The 12,007-nt window shown below is 49.0% G+C and overlaps 3 non-coding genes across 3 annotated transcripts; all 3 read right to left on the reverse strand.

Annotated features, from left to right (window-relative positions):
- Positions 1-3,568: 3,568 nt before the first annotated feature.
- Positions 3,569-3,640, reverse strand: trnap-ugg (transfer RNA proline (anticodon UGG)). The gene has a single exon. It is a non-coding gene; the product is annotated as a tRNA-Pro (tRNA).
- Positions 3,641-5,757: 2,117 nt separating this feature from the next.
- On the reverse strand, positions 5,758-5,829 carry trnap-agg (transfer RNA proline (anticodon AGG)). Its single transcript has one exon. It is a non-coding gene; the product is annotated as a tRNA-Pro (tRNA).
- Positions 5,830-7,944: 2,115 nt separating this feature from the next.
- Positions 7,945-8,016, reverse strand: trnap-cgg (transfer RNA proline (anticodon CGG)). Its single transcript has one exon. It is a non-coding gene; the product is annotated as a tRNA-Pro (tRNA).
- Between the last annotated feature and the right edge of the window lie 3,991 nt (positions 8,017-12,007).

A 12,007-nucleotide genomic window follows, 5' to 3' on the forward strand; every position in this document is an offset into this window, starting at 1 on the left:
AGCTGTGTCAAGGTGAATGGTTCCCTCACGAGCTTCTTTCCAGTGACCTTGCCTGGGGGCACCGCCACCTCGTTGATCTACCAATATGCTGACGACACCAGACTGACGTTGGCAGAGGTGGCGGAGATCTCGGCCATTTTAGAGGTGGTGCAGGCCTACTGCACTGCCTCGGGCACCAAGGTAAACTTGGAGAAGTCTGAGGTCATGCCGGTGGGGAGGGCAGACCTTGCCCCGCTCTTCGGTTACCCTTTCAGGGTTGAGACGGGTCACCTGAAGGTCCTTGGCGTCTACATTAACGCTGATGAGCAGGCCACTGGGCTTCTCCTGTGGAAGGAGAAGCTCATTAAGATGAGGGCCAATTAAATCGGTGGAGACACAGGTCCCTGACCCTAAAGGGAAGGGTCCTGCTCGTTAACACACTGTGCCTGTCCCTCTTGTGGTACCCATTGTCTGTGATGCCTCTTCCTGAACAGGTAGAGAATGAGATTAGGCAACTGGTGGTTGGATTCGTGTGGGAGGGGAAGCCTCCGCGGGTCACTCATGACATCCTCATTGGGGAAATCTCCAGGGGTGGGCTGAAGCTGTCTGATGTAGGCCTGAAGCTGAAAAGCTTTAGGCTGAAAGTAGTGAAGAAGTTCCTTGACCTGGATAATGTCAGCATTTGGAAGATTGGTATGGCAAGCTACCTCGAGACTTGCGGGGGCTTGGGGCAGGAGACCCTCCTGGTGAGGCTCACTCCGGGGTTGATAAAACATCTGCCCTCCTTTTACAGGGAGGTCCTGCTGGCGAGGGGGTAGTTCATGTCCCAGCATGTCTCCTACACGCCGGAGACCCGGGCCCAGCTTCTGGAACAGCCTCTGTTCCTCAACCCCCTGCTGGTGTCTCGATGGAACAGGCAGCTCTACGGGGCTGGCATATCCAAGGTCAAGGATCTTCTTTATGAAGTAAAGGACGGATTTCTGCCCACCCAGGCTATTGTCGACGCTGTGCGAGAGGTCGACGACGAGCTGCCTGTCAGTAAGATCCGTCAGGATTACGAGCAGCTCAAACTCGGTCTCCCGGACAGTTGGCTGGAGAAGCTCCATCTACAAGACGGGGCAGCAGGCCCGGGCTGGCCGGAGCTGAGGGTGAAGTGGGGGGACCGTGGGGTGGACCTCCTGGGGTGCACCACCAGCATGTTCTACAGGCTGATGATGGCGAAACGCTTCAGAGTGCCGGTCTCAGAGGTGTTCTGGGGTAAGATCTTCCCCCAGCTCGAGCCAGGGCGTACTTGATGGTTCTGCTGGATTGTCTGTTTCGCTCTGTTCGAGGAGCTGTTCTTGACGGGGTGCCCTAGAAAGAGCTGTTCCTCTTTGGGTACCGCGGGTCTGAGGGGGGGGGGGGGTTAATGCCATTTTAGTGAACCTCCTCCTCAGCCTAACGAGGACAGCTGTCTGGGAGAGGAGGAACCTCATGATGTACAATGGCCTGAAGCCAGACCTTGTCAGGCTGTACATTGCCAGGGTGAAGGGCTGCTTCTCTTTCAGCCTGGACTACTGCAGGGCTGAAAGGCAGATGGCCGACTTTCGCAGGATCTTCTTAAACAATAACATCTTTGTGGACCTGCGGGAGGAAGGCTTGTACTTCCGGCTCTGAGATGGGGGTGTCTTTGAACAAAAGACACACACGGCTCCACCCTTTTCCACCCCTGAATAGAATTGGACAGTTGAATAGCATTTAATTCACATCGAATAGCATTGGTCCCTGACTAGCATTGGTGAAGCTCAGCAGTGGGCCACTGGGCACAATTTCCCACCGTTTCCATAGTGTAGTGGTTATCACGTTAGCCTCACACGTGCAATGTCCCCAGTTCAAAACAGAGCAGCTTTTTTTGTTGCCACGCACACTGTTTGGGGATTCGCCTATGCGCTGTGATCGAACAGACCCACTCACCTCTTAGTGTGGCGGGATCTGCACAGTGCATGTCGCAGCGCTTTCTGCTTTCACTTCAATGTGCCTCCTGATGTCGAGTCGTGTGCTGTGCAGAGGCTCTGAAAGCGAGAGCAATGAAAAGGTGCACAGTGCTGTGAAAGAAAACACAGAGAAGTGAAAGGCAGTCCTTTCTCTAAGACGGGGGTAAAGTTAGCTTGAAGTTCGAAAACGATTTTGGCACGCCTGTAGTGCTTTCGGGAAATCTCTTAGAGTTACAAAAACACTTGCTTTGTGTATAAAATGCATTGTGAATGCTGTCTCAGCCTTCACTTTGTCATTTTTATGACTTTTTTTTACCACGCTCAAATATTGTTTTGTCCATATCTTCACAATGGAAGCACAGAACGTCTTCAAACCAAATGCATTTAAAAGACCACAACTTCTGGAAATTTCCACATTCTCTACATCAAACTTTCAGTGAGCTAATTTAGTTTTTCATTGATGCATAATTATGCACTAACTGGAACCCGGGGGACCGCTGTGTGCACATGTTCACAATGCGAGAAATACTGTTCAATACGGCTTCATGCGAAAAACCCGTATATTACCTTAGGAAGCAGAACAGTGCAGTCTCCAATTACCCAGACTGTAAGATGACAAGATGAGTTGATGGAAAGAGCACAAAAGTTCAGCTCGTACAATAGGCAACGAAGGTCCCAGCGTCGTCATCGCACTTGAAAGGACTGCCTTGCAGACCAAGGGCAGTGGGCAGTGCCCGGTAAGAGGGGCAGAGGCGGTAAGACATGATGCCGAGAAGCATGAAGCGAGGAGGATGAGCTCAAATGGTAGAGCGCTCGCTTAGCATGCGAGAGGTAGCGGGATTGATGCCCGCATCCTCCAGGTCTGAGTTAAGAGCTCCAGGAGCCTGGTGCTCTCATTTAGCCTCTGTGACTTCTGACAGGTGCTCCTCCGTTGCGGAGAGAATGTCCTTCAATTGTCAAGCGTTGAAGGGCCACACCTCCTTCCCAACCTCAGTCTGCACTGAGTGCGTCTCCGGCATTTTCTCATCCAATTTGTCAGCTTAGCAAGTGAAAAGTATATCCGAGTGAAAACAGTGCTGATAATACTCTCAGGAATTGTTAGAAGACGTGCTTTTGATCATCGATTGCTTAACAATCACATTCGTTCGACTTGAGCAATCAAGCTCGTAGTTTTCCTTCAAATCTTGAAAGCTCTCAGTGAGAACATCATAGGCTGCAGGACGCCCCGTAACTTGATTACTTCAACAGAAAGAAGAGCAGACAGCTCCACAAATATGCGAGGCGCAGAGAGCGCAAGGCGAGCCGCACACGTTTCGGTGGCTGAGAGAGGGCAGTTTTTGCTTCTGCATTTCCCAAGTAAGGACGCATGACAACAAGCGATCGCGGTGCTCATCTACAACATAGTGGTGATGAGTTTTCAGTACGTGTTCTTTTGAACGAGCAATGAGGTTGCGGCCTCGGACAGCTGACTGCACGCTCTCATTGTGCCACGTGATGAGAATTCACCAGGCTCGTTCAGTCATTAGTCACATTCCATCGTTTGCCATAAGCAGACGCTGCGAAGTGATTGGATATCAGTTCCCAGTCTTGTGGAAGAGGAGTAAAAGAACACACAAGGGCTCGTCCGGGAGTTGAACCCGGGACCTCTCGCACCCAAAGCGAGAATCATACCACTAGACCAACGAGCCACAGCAGCACACTCCATTTCAATCTGTCAGCGAGCTTGAGGATGGGGGAGAGGCGTCATTCGCTCGTCCAGTCAGACCTTCATCAATAAGTCAAGAAAGCTGCAATTACACGACTGCCTTGCAGACGAAGGGCAGTGAACTGTGCCCGGTAAGAGGGGAACAAGCGGCACTAGGTGACGCCGAGGCATAAGCCCCAGCAAGGGGGGTTGGTTTGTATGGTACAGCGCTTGCTTTGCATGTGGGAAGTAGCAGGATCAATTCCCGCATCCTCCAGGTGTGTGCTTAGAGCTTGATGTGCCAAAAGGTGTCCTTTAGCCTGTGGTCACGCCTTGCATGGAGAGCATCGTGCAGCTGTCAAGCGTTTCGCAGCCACACCCCCTTTTCATCTTCTCTCTGGCTTAAGCGTCTCCGCCACTCTCTCTTGACATTTCATGTCAGCTTGTCAGAAGTCCGAGTGACATTTTTAATGGCTGAGTGAGGGCACGATGCTGAAGCAGAGAGGCCACTTCAGCCAGAGAGACTTGTGCTAGGTGAGATCTGAAAGACGGACTCACAACAGAAACAGACCAAAAATGTATGGGTGAGATCAAAAGGCAAATGCAACATTCAGCAGAGGGCATGTAAAGATTAGGGAACGGGCGACTGAAATCCATGTGAGGCAAAATTTCCAGTGTGTGTCCTGCAGCTGGGTTTGTTGGTGTAATTGGTAGTGCGTCAGTCTTGTCATCTGAAGGGCCTGAGTTTGATCCTCACACGGGGCAGGGCTGCTTCCTCTCTTGCTCTTTTCAAACACTTGCGGCAAATTTTCGCTCATAACCACGTCTGGAATGCGTGACCTTTACATGGGCGAGAAGCAACGCCGCATCCCTTTTCTAAAGAACATTCACATTCAGAAATAAGTCAAGAAATTTGCCATTACTTTCGCTCGCACTGCTGTCAGCCTGCCCATGTTGACCAAAGAAAGATTCACTCGGCGTCAACATGACAGAACAGCGATCACTTGAAAACAATGTTCCACACTCCGTAAGCAAGAACTTCAGTGTTTGCAGTCACCCGATATGCCGATAGTCAAAGGAGCGCAAAACACGAAGCGTCAAAAGACAAGATGAGTTGATGGAAAGAGCGTTGAATTGATGAGCACAAAAGTTCAGCTCGTACAATAGGCAACGAAGGTCCCAGCGTCGTCATCGCACTTGAAAGGACTGCCTTGCAGACCAAGGGCAGTGGGCGGTGCCCAGTAAGAGGGGCAGAGGCGGTAAGACATGATGCCAAGAAGCATGAATTGAGGGGGATGAGCTTAAATGGTAGAGCGCTCGCTTAGCATCCGAGAGGTAGCGGGATTGATGCCCGCATCCTCCAGGTCTGAGTTTAGAGCTCCAGGAGCCTGGTGCTCTCATTTAGCCTCTGTGACTTCTGACAGGTGCTCCTCCGTTGCAGAGAGAATGTCCTTCAATTGTCAAGCGTTGAAGGGCCACACCTCCTTCCCAACCTCAGTCTGCACTGAGTGCGTCTCCGGCATTTTCTCGTCCAATTTGTCAGCTTAGCAAGTGAAAAGTATATCCGAGTGAAAACAGTGCTGATAATACTCTCAGGAATTGTTAGAAGACGTGCTTTTGATCATCGATTGCTTAACAATCACATTCGTTCGACTTGAGCAATCAAGCTCGTAGTTTTCCTTCAAATCTTGAAAGCTCTCAGTGAGAACATCATAGGCTGCAGGACGCCCCGTAACTTGATTACTTCAACAGAAAGAAGAGCAGACAGCTCCACAAATATGCGAGGCGCAGAGAGCGCAAGGCGAGCCGCACACGTTTCGGTGGCTGAGAGAGGGCAGTTCTTGCTTCTGCATTTCCCAAGTAAGGACGCATGACAACAAGCGATCGCGGTGCTCATCTACGACATAGTGGTGATGAGTTTTCAGTACGTGTTCTTTTGAACGAGCAATGAAGTTGCCGCCTCGGACAGCTGACTGCACGCTCTCATTGTGCCACGTGATGAGAATTCACCAGGCTCGTTCAGTCATTAGTCACATTCCATCGTTTGCCATAAGCAGACGCTGCGAAGTGATGTGGATATCAGTTCCCAGTCTTGTGGAAGAGGAGGAAAAGAGCACACAAGGGCTCGTCCGGGAGTTGAACCCGGGACCTCTCGCACCCTAAGCGAGAATCATACCACTAGACCAACGAGCCACAGCAGCACTTTCCATTTCAATCTGTCGCGAGCTTGAGGATGGGGGAGAGGCGTCATTCGCTCGTCCAGTCAGACCTTCATCAATAAGTCAAGAAAGCCGCAATTACACGACTGCCTTGTAGACGAAGGGCAGTGACCTGTGCCCGGTAAGAGGGGAACAAGCGGCACTAGGTGACGCCGAGGCATAAGCCCCAGCGAGGGGGTTGGTTTGTATGGTACAGCGTTTGCTTTGCATGTGGGAGATAGCAGGATCAATTCCCGCATCCTCCAGGTGTGTGCTTAGAGCTTGATGTGCCAAAAGGTGTCCTTTAGCCTGTGGTCACGCCTTGCAGGGAGAGCATCGTGCAGCTGTCAAGCGTTTCGCAGCCACGCCCCCTTTTCATCTTCTCTCTGGCTTAAGCGTCTCCGCCACTCTCTCTTGACATTTCATGTCAGCTTGTCAGAAGTCCGAGTGACAATTTTAATGGCTGAGTGAGGGCACTATGCTGAAGCAGAGAGGCCACTTCAGCCAGAGAGACTTGTGCTAGGTGAGATCTGAAAGACGGACTCACAACAGAAACAGACCAAAAATGTATGGGTGAGATCAAAAGGCAAATGCAACATTCAGCAGAGGGCGTCTAAAGATTAGGGAACGGGCGACTGAAATCCATGTGAGGCAAACTTTCCGGTGTGTGTCCTGCAGCTGGGTTTGTTGGCGTAATTGGTAATGCGTCAGTCTCGTCATCTGAAGGGCCTGAGTTTGATCCTCACACGGGGCAGGGCTGCTTCCTCTCTTGCTCTTTTCAAACACTTGCGGCAACTGTTCGCTCATAACCACGTCTGGAATGCGTGACCTTTACATGGGTGAGAAGCAACTCCGCATCCCTTTTCTAAAGAACATTCACATTCAGAAATAAGTCAAGAAATTTGCCATTACTTTCGCTCGCACTGCTGTCAGCCTGCCCATGTTGACCAAAGAAAGATTCACTCGGCGTCAACATGACAGAACAGCGATCACTTGAAAACAATGTTCCACACTCCGTAAGCAAGAACTTCAGTGTTTGCAGTCACCCGATATGCCGATAGTCAAAGGAGCGCAAAACACGAAGCGTCAAAAGACAAGATGAGTTGATGGAAAGAGCGTTGAATTGATGAGCACAAAAGTTCAGCTCGTACAATAGGCAACGAAGATCCCAGCGTCGTCATCGCACTTGAAAGGACTGCCTTGCAGACCAAGGGCAGTGGGCGGTGCCCGGTAAGAGGGGCAGAGGCGGTAAGACATGATGCCGAGAAGCATGAAGCGAGGAGGATGAGCTCAAATGGTAGAGCGCTCGCTTAGCATGCCAGAGGTAGCGGGATTGATGCCCGCATCCTCCAGGTCTGAGTTTAGAGCTCCAGGAGCCTGGTGCTCTCATTTAGCCTCTGTGACTTCTGACAGGTGCTCCTCCGTTGCGGAGAGAATGTCCTTCAATTGTCAAGCGTTGAAGGGCCACACCTCCTTCCCAACCTCAGTCTGCACTGAGTGCGTCTCCGGCATTTTCTCGTCCAATTTGTCAGCTTAGCAAGTGAAAAGTATATCCGAGTGAAAACAGTGCTGATAATACTCTCAGGAATTGTTAGAAGACGTGCTTTTGATCATCGATTGCTTAACAATCACATTCGTTCGACTTGAGCAATCAAGCTCGTAGTTTTCCTTCAAATCTTGAAAGCTCTCAGTGAGAACATCATAGGCTGCAGGACGCCCCGTAACTTGATTACTTCAACAGAAAGAAGAGCAGACAGCTCCACAAATATGCGAGGCGCAGAGAGCGCAAGGCGAGCCGCACACGTTTCGGTGGCTGAGAGAGGGCAGTTTTTGCTTCTGCATTTCCCAAGTAAGGACGCATGACAACAAGCGATCGCGGTGCTCATCTACGACATAGTGGTGATGAGTTTTCAGTACGTGTTCTTTTGAACGAGCAATGAGGTTGCCGCCTCGGACAGCTGACTGCACGCTCTCATTGTGCCACGTGATGAGAATTCACCAGGCTCGTTCAGTCATTAGTCACATTCCATTGTTTGCCATAAGCAGACGCTGCGAAGTGATGTGGATATCAGTTCCCAGTCTTGTGGAAGAGGAGGAAAAGAGCACACAAGGGCTCGTCCGGGAGTTGAACCCGGGACCTCTCGCACCCGAAGCGAGAATCATACCACTAGACCAACGAGCCACAGCAGCACTTTCCATTTCAATCTGTCAGCGAGCTTGAGGATGGGGGAGAGGCGTCATTCGCTCGTCCAGTCAGACCTTCATCAATAAGTCAAGAAAGCCGCAATTACACGACTGCCTTGTAGACGAAGGGCAGTGAAATGTGCCCGGTAAGAGGGGAACAAGCGGCACTAGGTGACGCCGAGGCATAAGCCCCAGTGAGGGGGGTTGGTTTGTATGGTACAGCGTTTGCTTTTTATGTGGGAGGTAGCAGGATCAATTCCCGCATCCTCCAGGTGTGTGCTTAGAGCTTGATGTGCCAAAAGGTGTCCTTTAGCCTGTGGTCACGCCTTGCAGGGAGAGCATCGTGCAGCTGTCAAGCGTTTCGCAGCCACGCCCCCTTTTCATCTTCTCTCTGGCTTAAGCGTCTCCGCCACTCTCTCTTGACATTTCATGTCAGCTTGTCAGAAGTCCGAGTGACATTTTTAATGGCTGAGTAAGGGCACGATGCTGAAGCAGAGAGGCCACTTCAGCCAGAGAGACTTATGCTAGGTGAGATCTGAAAGACGGACTCACAACAGAAACAGACCAAAAATGTATCGGTGAGATCAAAAGGCAAATGCAACATTCAGCAGAGGGCGTCTAAAGATTAGGGAACGGGCGACTGAAATCCATGTGAGGCAAACTTTCCGGTGTGTGTCCTGTAGCTGGGCTTGTTGGCGTAATTGGTAGTGCGTCAGTCTCGTCATCTGAAGGGCCTGAGTTTGATCCTCACACGGGGCAGGGCTGCTTCCTCTCTTGCTCTTTTCAAACACTTGCGGCAACTGTTCGCTCATAACCACGTCTGGAATGCGTGACCTTTACACGGGCGAGAAGCAATGCCGCATCCCTTTTCTAAAGAACATTCACATTCAGAAATAAGTCAAGAAATTTGCCATATCTTTCGCTCGCACTGCTGTCAGCCTGCCCATGTTGCCAAAGAAAGATTCACTCGGCGTCACCATGACAGAACAGCGATCACTTGAAAACAATGTTCCACACTCCGTAAGCAAGAACTTCAGTGTTTGCAGTCACCCGATATGCCAATAGTCAAAGGAGCGCAAAACACGAAGCGTCAAAAGACAAGATGAGTTGATGGAAAGAGCGTTGAATTGATGAGCACAAAAGTTCAGCTCGTACAAGAGGCAACGAAGGTCTAGGCGTTGTCATCGCATTTGAAAGGACTGCCTTGCAGACTGAGGGCAGTGGGAGGTTGCTGTTTTGAGACGGAGGCATTGGGATGGTGGGCCGAGATCTATTCTTCTTAAGGAATTCTTCATCGTGAAAGATCGGTCCACAGGTCATCCAACGAACTCAGGGAATCATGTGCTACTGAAGGGAGTGAAGTGCTGAAACACATGACATGCCCCCTTGATCTCACATGCACAATTCTGCTGCAATATACACAGCTACCGTCCACACCACGCAGTGGGGCTTCAGCAGAATCTGCTACGCCACCTGTAATTACATATCCAGCTGCACACATATACATGGCCCTTCTGTCCTTTTCAGGATCTCAAAAAAAAGCATAGCGTGGTTTTCCTGCCACATGATTGACCTCATCTCCCTCAGAATGTGCCCCGCCACATTCATTGCTGAAGCAGGACGGAGGCTAACGGACATGTCAGAACAGTGAGGTTCAACGATCTCTCCAAAATATTGTGGTTGTAGTGGAAGAGATATGTTTTAAATTGTACCTTGGTATTTCAAACTCTCTCTAGAATGTTATCCATTTCTATTTTATTTTGACAGGAACTGTTAAAAGGCTAATGACACTAGATGAAAAGAGAAGAAAGAAAACACAACGTTTCAGCTGTGGAGCCTTCTTCAGGTGTGAGGGCTCCACGGCTGAAATGTTGTGTTTTCTTTCTTTTCTTTTAAGCATGGAATAGACCTATTACTTGTTCCTTTGCAGCCTACACATGGTGACGCAGCTCCCCACCTGAACTGCTAATGATACTAGATGCCTGGTAGTTTGTGGTACTTGGTTATTGTCTTATGTTTGCTCAAACTGCATATGTGTTGTAGCAGCGAGGCTTATTAATAAGAAAGAATTAAGTGTTCTGAGCCTTCCCAAATGAGGCCCCATCTCTGTTCATCTCTGTGGTGCAGCCACAGAGAAACTATTCATGCAGGCTGATTTAAGGTTTCCTTTGATAAGGGACAGCTCCCAAAGGGGGATGCACTTAGCTAAGCCTGGCTATCATGATCAATGGTCATCCATTGGCGCCTATCTGTCTAGGGAGTGCCAGATGGACATCTGGACTGCATTCCTAGGTGTCAGGAGTAAATGACTCATATCTCACCTTGATCAACCAATCAGGGACTGGTAGGGCCAAGTAACCCACGTGGGACTCTGATGCCCATGGAACTTTCACCAATCAACGAGCTGAAGTTCCTCCAGGTAAAAACAAGAAACACAGAGAGCCTGTAGTAAGATTCAGGAGAATTCTGTGGACTTTTCTAAAGGGAATTCAAAGGAGAATTCCAGGGCAGGACGGCCCAGGAGCAGAAGGCTCCCAAGGGCAGGACATTCTCACAGAGCGCCTCCTGACCATCCTGAGACTCAGCCCAGACAACCACGGAACGGCCAGTGTGTCCGAGTGCCAGAACTTTCCTTTGTTCTAAGAGTCTAGAGCGGAGGTTGCCAGAGAGTAACCAGAGGATCCACCCAAGGTTAGCACCAGTAGCAGGCCTCGTGAACAGGTTGGAACTGTGGACAGCTGAATCACTATTCAGAACTAGCGCTTCATCAGGAACGAACTGGTCTTCTTCCTGACTTGCTGGGACCCACAGTCATCTTTTCTCCTGTGCGCAAACTTTGCTAGTTAAAGCCAACACTAACTAGCCGGTCAGTGAGCATCAGCAGCGCACCGTCGCAAGCCGCACAGCACAGCCTGGCACCGAGCCAGAGAGCGCGGATTGGACAGCAACAGCCTGTAACTGTTTCTTTGAGTCCGCAGGATATCTGAATCCCCAGAGATTGGATGAGTATTCAACTTCACTGCATTACTGCTCGAGAATTCAATTGTTATCCCAACCAGTTGATATCAATTTAATTCCTAAGAGTTATGTACTTGTTTTGAGTATCTAATGTAGAAGTTATAACCAAGTTCATTTACGAAACGGTCTAAATGAATGATATATTGAACGTATGTCCTTTTGATATGTGTAACACTTTGTAACTGATTGAATATATACCTTTTGTATTCTGATAACCCTCTCGATAAGATCTGTTAGGTTTATATGCATATTCTATGTATTAATAAATGTATCCTCGTGTATTAGTACCTGTGTGTGTGCGTTGTTTGAGTTATGTCGCATGGTTGGATTCTAAAGCCATCAAAAGAATCAATTTTGTGATTTACTGCTACAATTAATAATTGTCCCAGTAAATGCCCAAACCCTACAGAACTGGTGCCTTCAGAAAGCACACTACAGTGTGATTGCATATTTTTGTGTATTTTCATATGTCAATATTTAATTCACTCACATTCCTGTATGATTGGAAGGAAGGCAGATTGGATTTGGCACAGGACGCCTGCTCATATATGTTGATCTTTGTTGGGCTGGAAAAACAATGATAAAAAGTGAAAAAAGCTCTCCCCAACATTTCCCTTCTCTTGGCCATGGTTACACTGCCCTTTCTTTCCTTCTTTTGTCCTTCTACAAAGATTCCAGGGCTCTTTATCCACCATAATATCAGAAGCCAAAAATAACCATCTAATGTTTAAACAGCATTTGTAATGTTGGTAGCTGGAAGAGGTTAAGTATGTTTGCAAGACCTAGTTGATTACACCACAGACTTACCTTGTTTTTTTTTCTCTTTTAAAGGCTGTGCTGGACTGTACCACTATCATAGAAGATTTTTTTCAAGACACATCGCAGTTCCATAGTAGAATTTATCAATAGTAGAATTCCATAGGACATTATTTATCAACATCTAACATTACCCAGTGTGAGACTCTGCCAGT

The sequence above is a fragment of the Lepisosteus oculatus genome, chromosome 14, assembly GCF_040954835.1.
Source record: "Lepisosteus oculatus isolate fLepOcu1 chromosome 14, fLepOcu1.hap2, whole genome shotgun sequence".
In the NCBI taxonomy this organism is placed as follows: domain Eukaryota; kingdom Metazoa; phylum Chordata; class Actinopteri; order Semionotiformes; family Lepisosteidae; genus Lepisosteus; species Lepisosteus oculatus.